The following is a 13,868-nucleotide window of genomic DNA, read 5'->3' as shown; positions in this document are numbered from 1 at the left end:
CATTTGGCAGAAAGAATTCCTCCACTGACTTCATTGGCATAAAAACTGAAGGTGTGGGAAGCCTTGTAATGGAGAGGGTGAGGAAGGCGGGGTGAAAGGCTGGGATGGGGGTGTGGTCTGGCAGTAAATAGTCAAGCAGATCCTTCAGTTTTTTCATAACCTGAATAAGTTCATGCATTTTCATAGAAGGACAGGAAAATGCCTAAACAAACACAGTCTTTTCCATGTGACAGATGCAGTGGAATAAAATCTGTTTACTGCATCCCTCTAGGAAATAAATGCATTTCTACAGAAATAAAAAGGTACTGCAAATATTTTCTATGGCAAATCACATACAGAGCAACTGATTTTGAATGGAAAGATTTATTAAAGGGGAAAAAAACCCCCAAGTTTCCAAGAGATCTTGTGTGAGAAAGACTGAGCAACATTGTATTTAGAAAATAGATGTTAAATAATAGATTAAACCACCACTGCTCCTAGCCATGATGCAATTGGCTAATGGCTTGGGAAATCTCAATTCTTGCAGGTTGAAATGGAACTAGGGGGTAAAATTTTCGCTTCAGTGGGGAAGTCTGTGCAGGTAAGGTGAAGCTGCCACACAGTGCCTGGTGTCCTTGCAGACATCAGCGTCCTTCACTGCTCTCAGGAAGTTTGCTTTGTTTGCACTTGGTTAGTATGAATCCAAATTGGCAGCACTCATTCCAGGTCTGTGTGTTGTGGAAGGCTGAAATAATAGCACATAGGCCTGAAAAACAGGAAATCTAATTATCAGAACGTTGCAATTAACATAATAGGTGATTGAGAGTGCAACTGGTAAACAACTAGATAATGGACCAATGAGGAGGATGTCTGGAGTTCATCAAAGGGCTGTCTGAGGCCTCCAAAGGGCACCTGAGGTATTTTATGACAAAGACATCCAAATATAGCACTTGAGGATCCACAACATAAAAGGAACACATGGTGCTGCTAATGACAGGTGCTGGAGTACATGCTTCACCTAAGGATGAAATAATTACATGGTTAAAAAACACGTGCTAAATGCATGAAAGATGGTAGCAACAAAAAGACATGATGCAAAGCATCAAGGTTTGATTAAACCCAAGTCCTGGGGAGCCAATGATGTAGACTGCCTCCATGGCATTCGCTTTCTTCACCAAAACCCAAGTGCTGCAGGTTGCTCAGATTTTGCAGGACACTAGTGCCCAGTGCCCAAGCAGTTGGTTCCTTGCATCTCTGGTAGGCAAGGAGGACCCCATCCAAAAAAACCTCAAAGCCATGCAGCTTTGGCTGTGTCCTCCAGAAAGCACCTCAGGTGGAGAGGGAAGGGAAAGAGGCTGCAGGGGAGGGGCGGGAGCCGCTGCCCTGCCATTGACCTGGTACAATTAGTCACGGCTGGAGCAGCTCATTTCTGCCAGTGGCTGTGAGAGGAGGGAGGGGAGGACTGAGCTGGAAAAACACACAAAGGCAGAGCTGTGCACAGCCAGACGGGTTTAATCCCAGTGGGGCTTATGCTTCTTCCCCCTCCTGCAGCCCTAGAAACTTCAGAAAACTCTGAATACAACACATGCATATTAATAAAGACACATAAATAAATATAAACACACATGCACAACAAAGAATTATTTATGCAGGCACAGCAGAAGAGAATTTTTGCAACAATACAAGCTCTGGCGGCGGTCAGAGCTGCCAGGGCACAGCCACATCACACACAGGAGAGCATCAGCCTGCCCATGGGGATTTTGGTAAAATATGGGCTTAGGCCATGGTTAAGCAATAGGGTGTTTGTTGCCAGGGATGTAGCTTTGTCTGTGGGGAAAAAAAAAAAAAAAGTGTATTTTGATTAACTCCAAAGCTCCAAAGCTGTTGGAGCAAGGAGGTTTGCCCAGACCCCAGCAGACGGGCTGCTGGCCTTGGGGGCTGAAGGTCCAAATTCTTGCAGTGAATGTTTTAGGCTATTGCTTCCTTTCCTCCTGGAGACGTTCCCCCACTGCCTGGATGATTCAGTACCTGCTGGATGGCAGCATGGCAGCTGGGGAGACAGATGGCTCTGGGTGTTCACCTGAGGAACGAGCACTGAGTTCAAAGCTGTGCCCCAATTAACAGGAGCCGACAGAGAATGAAACTGCTCTGCTCTAGATCCCTCATTCTGCAGCTGGGACAGAGAAGGACTCTGCACTGTCAGCTACTCACCCTTTCCTCCCTTTCCCCTGTCAGATTCTAATGTTTGCTGGTTCATCCTCCTGTGGTGCAGGAAGACAACTGGAGAGCTGGAAGAAACAGGCATAATGTGAACAGCAGGTATTTTAGAGGATTTACATTCCAGTAAGGAAAACTTGATACAAAAGTATTAGTACATTGCATTGTGTAAAAGGATAGTGACCTTAAAAGGCTTTCAGTAAAATAATGTAAGAAGGAATTTGAGGCACAGTGATAAATTTAAAACACAGTACATTATACTTAGTCTGTTACGCTGTTCTTTCTCCCTAAAGGGTTAAAACACTTCTTATGAGAGGAAGAGGGTTAATATAATTTATGCTATAAATTATTATTGCATGGCAAAGAAATCAGGGCAAGTATTTTTGTTCATGCCCACATTTAAGCACGCCAATTTACTTTTCTAATGCCCATGGGATCCCATTGAAGAGCTGTAAATTATATTATCAGCCACGCCTCAGCACATCAGTGCCATGCACACACAGACACATAGACAGACACACAGGCACACAGACGCACGAGTGGCATCCTGGCTGGGCAGCAGAACAAAGACAGCCCAAGCAGGATAGCAGGAAGAATCCCTTTACATTCTACAGCCATGTGTGCTACTTTTCCTCCTGCGGGTCATTTGTCAGTGGGCTTACACCAGGGGCGAATTTATCTGTTATCTGCAGAACTTCTCAATAGCCACATTGTTGCTATCACTGTATTGCTGCTTGAAGACAGTCATGGCATATGGGATGTAATGAACACACGAATCCTCCAGTTATTCACCAAATGCTGTGAAGCTTGTAGGTGGCTCAGTACTTGAGCAAACAGCTAGTAATTAGGAGCTGCAAGCGCTGTTTACTAATTACTAGCAGGATGTACAAGCCCACTGTGTACTTGGGAAATTAGTAGGTAATAAGCGTGGAGAGGTGAAGAATTTCAGATTTTTCTATAAGTCTGTTGCTAACAGTCCTGAATGTGTAATGGTTAGTTCAGAGCATGTTTGTAACACCAGGTCTTCAGCTCTTTAAGGAAGAGCCTGTCTCTTAGGATAGGCATAGGTACATTCCAAATAAAGCAAGCTCTTGACATATATGGGCTCCAAAAAATCTAGTTGTTTTAATGGACATAAATCAGTAAATAAAACACAGGCAAGTCTTGTCAGAAAAGGTTGTATGTAAAAATGTTAGCCTATGAATAAATAACATGTTATATTGATTGAAAAAAAAAAAGTGCAAACAGATGTTTTCAAGTTGATAACTCACCTTTGGTAGGAGATACTAAGAGGGATATAGAGTATGATAGAGCCCATTTAGGAGGTCCTGAGGGGAAACCAGATTATAAGAGCAACTGGGAAAGTGTCATAGAAAAGTAAGGGGAATATCCTGCAATATAGGTTATGACAGCTGGGACTGAGTATGTTATTTCAGATCTACTTAAATTGGCTTAAGATGGTTTTGCCTCAGATTGAACTAGAAAAATAAATTGGGAAGGAGCTGCTTTCCTGGATCTGAAGAGGGTGGGGAAAGCCAGGTGGCTTGGGATGTGCAGAAGGTATTTTGGGAGCTACAGATTAAAAGAAGACAGAATTCTTGCTACTGTGTCATATTGCAGGGACAGTTGCCATAGTATCATTTGCTCTAAGAATAGATTTCTATAGCCCAGCAGCAGGTCAAAATATTTATAAGAGTGAGGATTTTTTTCAAGGCCAATTCAGCCAAAATGCAGGTCCCTGTACAGAGCTGCTGAAAAGCACATAAGGTAACTCACACAACCTAGCCAGAAACTAGAATGATTTGGGGCAACTAGGACACAGCCATGTGGTGTCTGACAAGAGCTTCCACAAAAATCAAAGTAATCATTCTGTCTTGCCTGAATCTTTAACTCAGAGACAAAGAAACAGAGCATGGATTGTGAATCAAAGCAGAAGATTTTGTAAAAGAGGGGTATATCTGAGACAGAACAGTGACCTGAAATTATTTTACCTCTCCCCATTGATTTTTCCCTCATAGGGAACTTGGCAGCTCTCTGCACTCCTCATGGTGCAGAAAAGAGGCTTCTGGGCCCAAATCAGGGCTCTGTCTGTCCTGTTGTCTCCACATGTGGCTGGCAATCCAGCTCCTCCAATCAGAAGCAGAGCAAGGGCAACATGACTCAGCTGCCCCTTTTGAGGCACAGAAATAACCTGCCCTAAAGCAGGAGTTTGGAGACAGAAGCTAGAAGCAGGTTGCCTAACTGAGCTTGTGCATTGATGAAACATGAGAACTGTCCTTGCTTCCCCAGCATCTATGAGACAGAGTGAAAAAGATGTTGAGCAGCACAAAACAGTTTCCAACACTGTGGTAAAACAGAATCTGATTAGGGAAACACGCTGCTTATAACAGACCTTCTGCAATGCAGTTGATCTGCCTTCACTCCCTCACCCACACCTGGCTGCATACCTGGGCCACACCATCAGGGCAAACTGCACAAGCATCTCTTATGGAATGAAGAGGGTTTGAAAGGTGGAACTCAGACTGTTCTTCCTGAAGAGGCATAAAATGTGATGACAGTCTCCATAAAAACCAACCTCTTTTTTCACTTAGGACACTTCTGACATATACAATATCAATTTATGAGTATCACAGTTTCACACCTCAATCACATTTAATTTGATTAAACCCAAGAGACTTATGGCAGAAACAGGCAAGATATGGGCAGAGAATACTTCCTCCTATTTAGCAGTTCTGGGGGATTCCAGTGGAAAAATCAAAGAATTAAATAAAAGGGTGAACAAGAAGGAAAAGGCAAACACTAGAGTCTCTCACCTTTAGGAAATATCAATTAAACACAGAGACTCTCTGGAAAAAAATGGTGATACACTCTGTGCCCCTGAGCACTACTGCAGAACAAGTAGCTTGCTTTGTGCTAATTGCTTATCCACCACTGCCATCAGAAGATCATAATTTCAAAACTAGAATCTATAAAATAAATACAATGGCCAGCGACCTAATACTGACAGAAAATCTGCAGGCTGCTCTCAAAACTCATCAATGCACTTATATCTTCTTAATATTCTTTCCTAATGTGTTTGAGCTACATTTGACCTTGCCACAGCATTAGCATGACAAAACATTTTTTTATTTTGTCACTGTGATGTTCACATACAGACATTCGCTGACTGTAAGTATGTCATTCCATGAACATCCATGTATGGTGCACCTCTTTCTGTCTACCCACACATTTCTATACTAGTTCACCTTTTATTCAATTAAATATCATAATTTTAGAGGTTGATATAAGCTGGGCTGCAGTGCCAGCCACTTATGCCAAAAGAATTTCCCATAGGGCATGTAAGAGAAGCCAAAGTGGGATATGTACACAAACTTAAGTTTCTGTGTCTTAATGCTTGTCTTATTCAAGAGAACAGTTGCCAGTGTACTGAAAGAGGCTCTTTGGAGAAAACCAGAAAATGTTATCAGCAAACCCCCCCCCCCCCCCCCCATAACATGCTACTGGCAATACACACAACATGTCTTCCTCTTAAACACAGCCTAACTTACACTTACCAGTCCCAAGAAATGCACAACTCTGTTTGTGCTGACATGTAGCTAGGATGATTTTGATAGCACAACTCTAAAATAGAAGTCAGCACATACAGTCATTGTGGGGATTTCTTATTATTTGGAATGTCCCATAAAAAGTTCATCTTTAAAGCTGTGTAGGAGTGAGAAGAAATGGATCCTCTCAGCACATTAAGTCCTTTGCAACCAGTATGAAGGTTTAGCAAGCTGGGAGCAAGCACACAGGATACGGGTAGGAGTAGAAAACTAAAAAAACAAATAAGCCAAAACAGAATCGGTCAGGTCACTTCCTCAAAGGTGTTGTATCTGGGCTGAAACCACAGGCTTCTGCAGAGCACACACTTGTAGGACAGAGGACTGCAGGCAGAGAGGAGTCACTGGAAGCAAGCACACAAGTCCTTGAAGAAAAATCATTGCCTCAGCTGTGTGTGAGACAGAGTCAGGAACCTGTAAAACCACTTCAGCTGCTGTTACACTGCCTGCAGCAGAGCCTGCCTTGAGTTGAGCTGAGCTGAGCATCACCAGAATGCAGCATGCCGCTTGGTGCTGCAAGGTGTCAGAGTGGAGACAGGCAGCATCCCCTGAACAAGCTGGCAAATTCAAATTACAGACCGATGTTAAATCTGCAGCCATCCTCACTAACATATTTTTTAAGTTATCATGCTATCTTTCTACAAGACACAAGGCTTGCTGTATCACTTGGGTATGTACCTGCTCATTATGCTGTGGTGGGTTGGGAGGTGTGGAGACACACCCCAGTACCAGCCCTTCTTACAGGACATTCCAGTGGAGAGGTGGAGAGCCCCTCCTGCACCCTTTCATTTGGTGGGTTTATCTGTGAGCTTTTTGTTTTCCTTCTGGTAGCTTTACTCTAGATTAGAGATAATTTTTGTGAACATGATTATGGTACTGCAAAATCTAAAACTCAGTTTGCAGGAAATGTAGTGATGATAATACCAATTATTAATACATATATTCTGACTTATTCCCTCTACAAAAATTACAGGATTTGGGTCATAATAAGACTCATCTAATAAGAAACATCTTATAATAAGATGTTCTCATAATAAGAAACATCTTTATTCCCAGAGATCAAATGAATGCATGCACTTAAAGGAAAAATAAAGGTCTCCTCCAGATTACAGAGACAACACACCTCATTTCCCTGTAACCAGCTACTTTGGCCCTTATGGGAGTGCCATACTCCCAATATTGTCAATCTTTGCTATTGACTCCTCAGCCAGTTTTCTTGTTCTGATACTTTCTTGTTTCCTCTTACCCTTTTCTTCCCTCCTTTGCTTTCAAGCTCTTCCTTCACTGCTCAGGAATGTGCAGAGTTAACAGCTCCATCCCTGTCACTTGTCACTGCTGCTTTTCCAATCACCTGTCCAGTTTCTGTGTACATCTCATGCTGAATTAGTGGTTGGGGAGGTGCTAAGCCTGAAGGCAGCAGGGGGGAAGCAACTGAATTTGCAGCCATAGCCTTGGGAGACCAAACTTCTGTGACGAATATTCTCAACACATATTGCTGCTGGTGATCAGAGGCGAGAAAAGCAACTATTGTCTTCCTTTCATGCTCTAGGCTCTTCCAGTGATATTTTTGCTCAGTGTGTTTTTTCTGCCTCAAATTACGCAATTCACAGGAAGTCTCCTCGTATAAGAGATTGTTGAATAAATAACTGTTTACACAAATCAGCTTCAGGCCTAAAGATGTTACACACTGAAAGAAGTCAGCTGCATCTTCTTGTCATATCCTGTTGGTTAAATTATGTTAAGGCGCTGAGACAGTGAGTCCATTGAAATCTTCATTGTTTTCTGTCTTAGCATCACTGAAATATACTTAATGGACAGACTTGTCCTGTGGTTTTATAAGAGAAGCCTTATTATTTACAGAAAAACACTCAGGGCAAAAAGCAAACATGGCCTATGTGAAGATCTGATGGTGCTACTTTTCTATACTAGAGCAAATAAATAAAACACTTACGGAAAATTATTTTTGTGTAGTTTGTGTAGGACAATTTTAAAAAAATCCCAGAAGTAATCAAAGAAAGTACCTTTGTGACTCTGCACAAACAACTTCTCTTCTTGAAATCTCAAAACGTGATCCACTGGAAATGGGAAAATAAAGTTTTATAGACACAAGCAACACTTACCAGCCCTGGATGGCATAACATTTGGCAAACTGCTTGGCCAATTATCAACAAACAGATAAAGAAATTTGAACAACTTGAAAATTCAGGAAATAATGCCAGTCCTGCTTTAACAAAATTGTCACAACAGAGACTTCTTAAACAGAGAAATTTCATTTTCAAATGCAGTGTTTCTACATTTTTATTCAGACACAGGTTCTGATATTTTCTCCCCTCTGATTTGGCTGACCTAGATTTCACCTAAGTTCCTAATGTCTTTCTGGAGAAAGGGGGTTACGGCAGCTGCCCAGACTGTGGGAGCTGACTTGTTAGAAACCAAGCCAGACAGGCAGGCAGGAGCTTGCCATCTAGGTCAAAAGCAATCTGGGTTAGCAAGGGTACATCTCCAAACACACCAGATTATGCTAGTTTTGCTCTTTTGCAAATGAGCAAAAAGGTCTGCCAAAGCATAGTACTAAAACTGTTTGCCAAAAATGACATTTCAAGTCAAAATTTAAAGTCTTAAATTTTTGGTTCTAGGAAGACAAAAAAAGTCTCACTTAAGGAAAAACCAGAAAACACAGATGTGTTTTAATTCAGCTTCAGCCTATCCTTCCACCATTATGCACAACTCAGCAGCAGGAGAGTCATCATCCTTGGTCAAGCTGACACAGTATCTGTTTTTACCCTTGAATACTCAACACCTAATGACAGACCTAAATACAGGTTTTGAAAGGTTTCTACAAGAGGAAAAAGAAGCAGAGTGTAATGAGAAAAAAATAGACTTCAACAATTTCATATTCTATATACACATTTATTTGGAAGTACATGGGACAGTACTATCAGAGTATTGCATATTTTATGGTTTTGAAGTACAAGGAAAATGCCCTACTAAAGGCTAGTGGAAAAGAGCAGAGACACATGCTGCCTTTATTGTTTTGCTCCACAGGAGTGTTAACCAAGGAACACCTGCAGAACTTTCCACAGCATCCCTTTCCACATGTGCCTGCCAGAGAGGCCTCTGGCACCCCAGGCAGATGCTGTGCTCTGAGCATCACGAGAAGCACCAACAGCCAGGTGGTTCCATAGGCTGACGGCCATCACACACTGATCAGCTGTTCACACACGATCTCAGGTATTGCAGCCCCATTTACTGAAGCCTCCTGAAGGCCATCCTCTCTGCTTACAAAAGTAAATAGAAGTTTTTATATCTATATTTGACTTTCCAGCTGGATTAGCACCATCTGCTTCCATGTCATGTGTCACCCCTGTGACAGCACCACCAAGGAGGCCACCAAGCCTTTTGCAAGGGAGATCGATCCCACCACACTAGGGAACCTTGGGTGGAAGTGCCCACCAAGCCAGGGCTGTTAGCAGAGAGCACAGCTATTATCCCTGTGTGAGTCCTCCTGTAATTTGTTCCTTTGGGATGGATAGGCAGAGGTCCCACTGATGACTGCCTGGAAAGGAAACAACTGTCTAGTGCATGCTTCTGCTCGGCAAAGGGGTTGGGGAAGAAACATGGTTTTGTCAGTGTTAGTGCCCAGCATATCCTTAGGTGCCCTTGCCATAGATCATCACCATCACAGCAGCACTGATTATAAAGCTGTTTGCAAGATGGGATTCGGCCCTACTAAGGCACCGATACTAAAGCTGTGGATGATCTCAGCTGAGGATTCGCAGAAATAAGGGCAGCCTTAATCTCCCTGAGGAACACAGACAGAGTCACAGAGTTGGAAATAGCAGCATGCATGCAGTAAACAAGTGCAGCATTAGCTGCCCTCTATCCACATGCCAGCACTACCTGCCCAGTGCAAGGGGCATCTCAGGCTCCTGACACCCACCCACACAAGCCCCAGGCACTCAGTTTCCCCACCAAGCACCAGCTGTGTCTTTGCTGTGTCACTGCTGCTTTTCCATGCAGAACTTCACCTCTGCTATCACAGGTAGTGAGAAGCATTGTAACATCATGTGGTCTACAACCACATGCAATCTGGGAAAGCTGGAATCATCTACAGCAATCAGCCACTACCCAGAACAGAACACACTGTCCGGCACTGACCAGAAATTCAGCTGAGCTCTTAATGGCCAAACCACTGTCACTGACGCTTCCACTGCTTGCTGAAATAACTATTACAGCCTGTCCTTGCTGTTGCAGCATAGTAACTGAGTATCTTATGAGACACTGCCATTTTGCAATTCATAAATTTGTTTCTAATGCTTTAAATTGATTAAGGAGAGCTAAAGGAAAGGGATTATCAGCAGCTCAGGCAGAGGTCCACTGCTGGCTGGGCTTTTTCACAGGCTGTGTCAGGCCAAACTTTCCCAGCCTGTCAGTTTGCTCATGAGATAGGCACAGTCACTGCCAACCATGGTAGAGCAAGCTTTGACCAGACACAAATCCAATGCAAGCTGATGGGGTGATTTGTGTGATCCGGCTGTAGCGTCCACATCAGGGTGCTACATGCATCAGCAGAAGGAAGCTGCCATGTAGGCACAAGTGGGAGAAACAAGTCCATCTATGCACTTCAAAATCATTAATTGAATGGCACGAAGAAATAAGCTTCAACCTGAATAACAGAATGGTTTGGGTAGGAAGGGACCATAAAGATCATCTAGTTGCAACTCGCCTGTCAAGGTCAGGGATGCCTCCCACTAGATCAGGTTGATCCAAGCCCTCTCCCACCTGGTTTGGAACACTTCCAGGAATGGGGCATCCACAGCTTCTCTGGGCAACCTGTTCCTCATACCACCCTCAGAGTAAATAATTGCTTCCTAATAACTAATCTAAACCTACCCTCTTTCGGTTTAAAGCCAGCTCCCCTTGTCCCATTACTATATGCCCTTGTAAAACACACCTCTCCAGCTCTCATAAGAAAAGGCCTCCTTTAGGTACTGGAAAGTGCTGTAAAGTCTCCCCAGAGCCTTCTCTTCTGTACACAGAAAAACCCCAACTCTGCCAGCCTTTCCTGTTAGGAGAGGTGTTCCAGTCCCAAAATCATTTTTGTGTCCCTCCTCTGAACTCACTGCAGAAGGACCACATCTTTTCTATGCTGGGGACCCCAGAACTGGACACAGCACTCCAGATAGGGTCTCACCAGAGAGGAGCAGAGGGGCAAAATTAACTCCCTCAACTTGCTGCTCACATTGCTTTTGGTGCAGCCCAGGATATGGCTGGCCTTTTGGGTTGCCAGTGCACATTTCTGAGACATGCTCAGCTTTCTATCACCAGTACCCACAAATCGTTCTCTGCTCTCAATCCCTTCATCCCCCAGCCTGTATTGACACAGGGGGCTGCTCCTCAAGCCTGTCAAGGTCCCTCTGGATGAACACTTTCTTGATAATGTGGCTGTGAACAAAGGACTGGTTCTGCATTTGTTCCTGCTGCAGTGAGATTTTAGACCCCATCAGCTTAAGTGAGAGAAGAGATGCTCCTCAAAGCCAGCTCCGCAAGCCTAGCTCTCCATGCTGTCCTTGGACACACTGTCCCCTCCCCAGCGTCACAGTCACTCTCTGGCACCCAGCCATCAGCAACAGCTCTGCACAGATCATGGCAGGCTCCCGGGGGGGAAGCGGGGAGGGGGAACAGAGACAGCTTTGTCTCCTCACCCATCACCAGTGGGTTTCTCTGGATGCCAGCCCCACAGGACTGGCTGCTGCTGCCCCGCCACCTCCATATGGGGACAAGGTGGGCTGCCCAGCCAGGCACTGGGGGAGAGGTGACAAGTGGCTGGGAGAAGTGATGCCAGCAGATCACTGGAGGGGACTGCAAGATCCTACTCTGTTATAGGAAGGGCAGACAGGAACAATAACACAGCAGGGGCACCTCTGCTACTTCTAGCTCTGTGCTGACCAGGAGTGGTGGAGAGGTGCTCAGAGCCCACAAGCTCCCCTGCTTAGTGAGTCGCCTTTCTGCTGAGGCCACCAGCCACTGGTGACAGCATGTGACAGGAAATGCAAGTGCTCCACTGGAGCTTAAATTGACCAATCATTAACCTACCCCTCATTAGGAACTAAGTGATTTCACATATGTCCTGGCTATACTTTGAAAGGGATAAAGCAGTGATTATTGTTAATTCTAGCAGGACTCAAGTAGTGGTGTGGAGGTGGAAGTTGTGGTCTGGCACTGCCACTGCCCACACATCCAGCACAGGAGACAGACCTATTTAACATTCATGCTCTTCACTGGTGCTCCTTTATATCTGTTCATCAAGTTATTTTAAATAATCCTGGGACAGTCACAATGCAAGTTATACTTATTCAGTTCTGGACTCTATTACTGAAATTCTTCTCAGTTTTAATTATTTAGGTTTTTGACACTGGCTTGCACAATTAAAAGGAATAGGAAAAAAACCCATGTTTGATGCTTAGCCTAACAATACAGTCTCTTTCCTCCATCCATCTATTACTCCATTTCTTTTTTCTCTCTAATGCATTCATAGTTTTGTCATTTGCGATTAATTTATGAACAAAAATGTTACATTTCAATTGTGGCCTCAGTTTTTTTATTGAACTCCTTTACCACTGCTTGCCAGGAAGAACCTGTTGCCATGCTATTATGTGAAATGATAGAGTGAAACATGCTCCTTTCTAAACTTTTTACTTTTTTTTTGTCTCCTTGCTTACAAGCCCCTTTGTAAAAAATAAAATCTCTTCCCTGTGGTAAGTCACTGTCTGTGACAGCTTCCAGCAGCACAACCAACCTTTCTGAGCTGCAGTTCCTGGCACAACTGATGTTACACACAAATGTAAATTCACCTTTTGCATGTTCAGTGACTTTCCTAATGCTAAAGGTTTTTTTCTTCCACACAGATGGAAGATGTACGCTGCTGCGTACATGTGCATGCACATCTGTCTGTCTAGATATGTTCTGTGCTATATCCACATACCCTCAATACAAGTGCACTACAACTCATATTTCCCATTCCATACATCTGAGATGAGTCCTTCATTCAGACCATGATCAGAAAATAGAGACTGCATGCACCCAGGACTCTGTATCCCATGAGCGACATAGACCAAAGCCACCTTATGGATTCAACACCTTGTCTGTCCCCTGGACAGCAAAACAGAGGTGACAGTCAGTCTCCTCTCCCAGCAAAAACAGCTGAAATACATATAACATAAATTGGCTTCAGGTGATGAGGAACCAGAGAAAAATCAACTATAAAGCAACAACAGGTATAGAAATGTCCCTGACTAGTCCCTAGCAGGAAAGCAGGGAGCGAACAATACACTTCCAGACTTGCATCCCTTGCTTTAGAAACTGGAGTTTAAAAGGGACAAGAAGACTGTTAAATGGCTTTCTTGGGCACAGGATGGTGTCGCAACATCACTGACCATGGCTGGAGGAAGTTTTGATCCTCACAGAAGGCCCAGACTCTCCTCTGTGGGAGGGAACAACTGCCACCAGTACCAGTGCTCTGAAGGTAACAGTACTGTCACAGCAACACACCACTGCTCCAGCTGTAGCCCAGGGGTAATATCCCTTGGGAGCACTTTTGCTAGTGCCTGTGGCAACAGAACAAATACACAAAAGTATGGCACTTTGAAGGAATTACATTCTCAAGCTGGCTTTTTATCTCTGGTTAGTTTAAAGAGATTCTCTTTTGAGTTTCAACAGTCTCTGAGAGAGGAACAGTGGATAGGGCAGAGTTAAGTTAATCAAAACATAAGAAGTCCCAGCAGTACCTGCTGGAACAGCTCTTGAATTAACTGTGTATTAACTGTACTTGACCCCCTCCCTGCAAGTATATTCATGCTAGTTATGAAATGATACATGAGGCTCAATAACAGACGCAATTCTATGCTCAGGAATTATTTTGCATACTACACAGATTATTAACATCAGATTATTAACACAGGCAGGTGAGGAATGACATTTTTCCTTTTCTTTTTATCCAAATTGTAATTGACTTTTAGGTAGGGAAATTTCTCCCTTTTCATTATGAACAGCAATTTGGAGATGGCTCTG

At 43.7% G+C, this 13,868-nt stretch overlaps 1 long non-coding RNA gene across 1 annotated transcript in view; it reads right to left on the bottom strand.

Moving 5' to 3' along the window:
- Positions 1 to 417: 417 nt before the first annotated feature.
- LOC119695881 overlaps positions 418 to 13,868 on the bottom strand; it is a 29,219-nt gene continuing 15,768 nt past the window's right edge. Inside the window, exons 2-3 of the long non-coding RNA XR_005255430.1 lie at positions 2,191 to 2,267; positions 418 to 745 (exon numbers count right to left, since the gene is read on the bottom strand). This is a non-coding gene — a long non-coding RNA (uncharacterized LOC119695881). The remainder of the gene's footprint in view (positions 746 to 2,190; positions 2,268 to 13,868) is intronic.

Source organism: Motacilla alba, chromosome Z (assembly GCF_015832195.1).
Source record: "Motacilla alba alba isolate MOTALB_02 chromosome Z, Motacilla_alba_V1.0_pri, whole genome shotgun sequence".
In the NCBI taxonomy this organism is placed as follows: domain Eukaryota; kingdom Metazoa; phylum Chordata; class Aves; order Passeriformes; family Motacillidae; genus Motacilla; species Motacilla alba.
This window is presented reverse-complemented; position numbering and strand designations above follow the sequence as displayed.